At 33.8% G+C, this 2,636-nt stretch overlaps 1 long non-coding RNA gene across 1 annotated transcript in view; it reads left to right on the top strand.

Annotated features, from left to right (window-relative positions):
- LOC106882522 (uncharacterized) overlaps positions 1-2,636 on the top strand; it is an 18,247-nt gene that overhangs the window by 6,509 nt on the left and 9,102 nt on the right. The window contains exon 3 of the long non-coding RNA XR_001411014.2: positions 751-841. This is a non-coding gene — a long non-coding RNA (uncharacterized LOC106882522). The remainder of the gene's footprint in view (positions 1-750; positions 842-2,636) is intronic.

Below are 2,636 nucleotides of genomic sequence, written 5' to 3'. Positions count from 1 at the left end.
GTACATATACATGTATATGTATACATATACATATCTGTCTCTCTCTTTCTGTCTCTCTCTTTCTCTCTCTGTGAAAGTATCTGTCATTACAGTATCGAAATGTGATTGTTTCAGTTAGTGGAATAGTTTCATTTTTAAAGTGAAAGTATTTGACATGAGTGTTTTTGTTTCACTTTTGACACGTAATACTTAAATAGTGGAAGAGATATTATGTTGCCGTGTGCTCGAACTCTGTGAGAAGTTAAACATTTTTTGACTAAAACACAACTGGAACCCTAAGTAAGGCATGTGTAAAATTTGAATGAAATTGGTTGCGTAGTTCTCGAGTTTTAGGGATTCACACAGACAGACAGATAGACAGACAGACTGACAGACACATTCTCATTTTTATATATATAGATTAGCCCTTCTTTGTGTTCTGTTGAGAAATCAACAACTTCTAATCTTTAGATGTTTAAATAAATCATTTTATTGGCTTAACAGATTACACCTCTCGCTTGCATTCTCTCCTTCATATTCTGGCATGTAAAAAAAAAAAACCCTTTCACCCCACTACACCTAACTTCAATTAATGTTATCCCTGGGGGAGGTATAATGAAATACTAAAGCTAGGAATGTGGTGCAAATGAAACTAAAAGCTCAGTTTTCAGCGACATAGAAATAGTTATAATAAATGTTTCTATTTAATAAATATATGGTTGATTGATGTAAGAAATATTGCATTCTCTTCTATTTTCTATTTTTGTGAAGCAAATATCTAAACCGGAATACTATTACAGCAGACCAGATCATAATCCAAATCTGGACTTCTACAGAAATGAAAGAAAGTCTGAACCAGATGGTAAGTTGGTTTCTGTCACCTTACATCTCATCTTTATTTTTCATTACAGGCCCAGCATAGCTATGTGGTTAAGAAGCTAGCTTTGAAACTGCATGGTGTTTGGGTTCAGTCCTACTGTGTGGCACCTTGGACAAGCATCTTCTACTATGGCCCAGGGCTGATCAGTACAATGTGGAAGCCCTTGTTTGTGTGTGTGTGTATATATATTTTCATTCTTTATTAAGGATAAAATCACTTTAATAAAATCACTTTAATGGTATTATCAAGTGGTCAGTGTGAAATAAAAACCTCATAGGTAATTTTTATATACTAAATTCATAATTATATTAAAGGGATTGGATTAACTGATCCAACATGCTAGAGATACATACCAACTGGCACTAAAAACCACCTTATTTTTTCCTTCAGCACAGGTTGTAAATATAACTTTCTAGTTAATTGTGTATCGTTTTTAGTGCCATTCAGTGTCTATCACTTGCGTGTTGGAGCAGTTAATCCAATTCCTTTAATATAATTATATATATAATTATAAATTTAGTATATATATATAAAGAGAGAAAAGGATAAAGAGAACAATGGCGAAGTTAGAAATATATTTTATGGATAAAGTCTTACAGCTGTTTCCGGTATACAGCACTTACTTGGTACTACTTGTATCTTTGGGTTTGGTTGAATCCAATACCCTTCTTAACCTTATACACACACCCACACACATATATGTATATATATATGTGGGTATGGTCTTTGTGTTCGTATATTATGGTCCCTTTCTTTTACTCAAAGCTAGGAGCTTTTCAGCATGTGTATGTATATTTATATATATATATATAAATAGGTGCAGAAGTGGCCATGTGTAAGTAGCTTGCTTACCAACCACAGGGAAGTGTGCAGTTACTTAAATTTACACCAGTGTATGACTGCTACATGATGATATGTAGCGTAGTGTTCAGGGTGTCACACTCACAATCTTGTATATGTTTATGTGTCTGTGTTTGTCCCCCTAACATCGCTTGACTACTGATGTTGGTGTGTTTACATCCCCATCCCCTAGCATTTTGGCAAAACAGCCCAATGGAATAAGTACTAGGCTTACAAAAAATAAGTCCTGGGGTTGATTTGTTCGACTAAAGGTGGTGCTCCAGCATGGCCGCAGTCACATGACTGAAGCAGGTAAAAGAATAAAAGAATATATATATAAATATATATAAAAAATAACGTTGACCACTAACATGGACAATTAATGCGCTAGAAATAGATCACATCTTGTGTCTATTAAGACCTAAATTGTTCTCAACATGAAATATAGCAGCATACCAAAAACGTGAGCGGGCAAGACATTTAAAATCACCTAAAAGAGCATTATTAAACAGGAACCGGTTTCGGATTTAACAAATTGGTTCTGCTAATTACAGCTTAATGGTAAAATTCAAAAGTCTTCGTTTTGGCGCGCTAATTCCAGGAATATATCTGCAGAAAATATTTACTGCGTCGTATATATTCAGTATGAGAACATGGGTAATGGGTAAAATATTATTATAAAATCTGGTAATTAGTCATATATTAATTAATATCGATTAATTATCAGGAGGCCAGCACATCTCTTTGATTCTTTAGATGTGCTGGCCTCCTGATAATTAATCGATATTAATTAATATATGACTAATTACCAGATTTTATAATAATATTTTACCCATTACCCATGTTCTCATACTGAATATATACGACGCAGTAAATATTTTCTGCAGATATATTCCTGGAATTAGCGCGCCAAAACGAAGACTTTTGAATTTTACCA

The sequence above is a fragment of the Octopus bimaculoides genome, chromosome 5 (assembly GCF_001194135.2).
Source record: "Octopus bimaculoides isolate UCB-OBI-ISO-001 chromosome 5, ASM119413v2, whole genome shotgun sequence".
Classification (NCBI taxonomy): Eukaryota; Metazoa; Mollusca; class Cephalopoda; order Octopoda; family Octopodidae; genus Octopus; species Octopus bimaculoides.
This window is presented reverse-complemented; position numbering and strand designations above follow the sequence as displayed.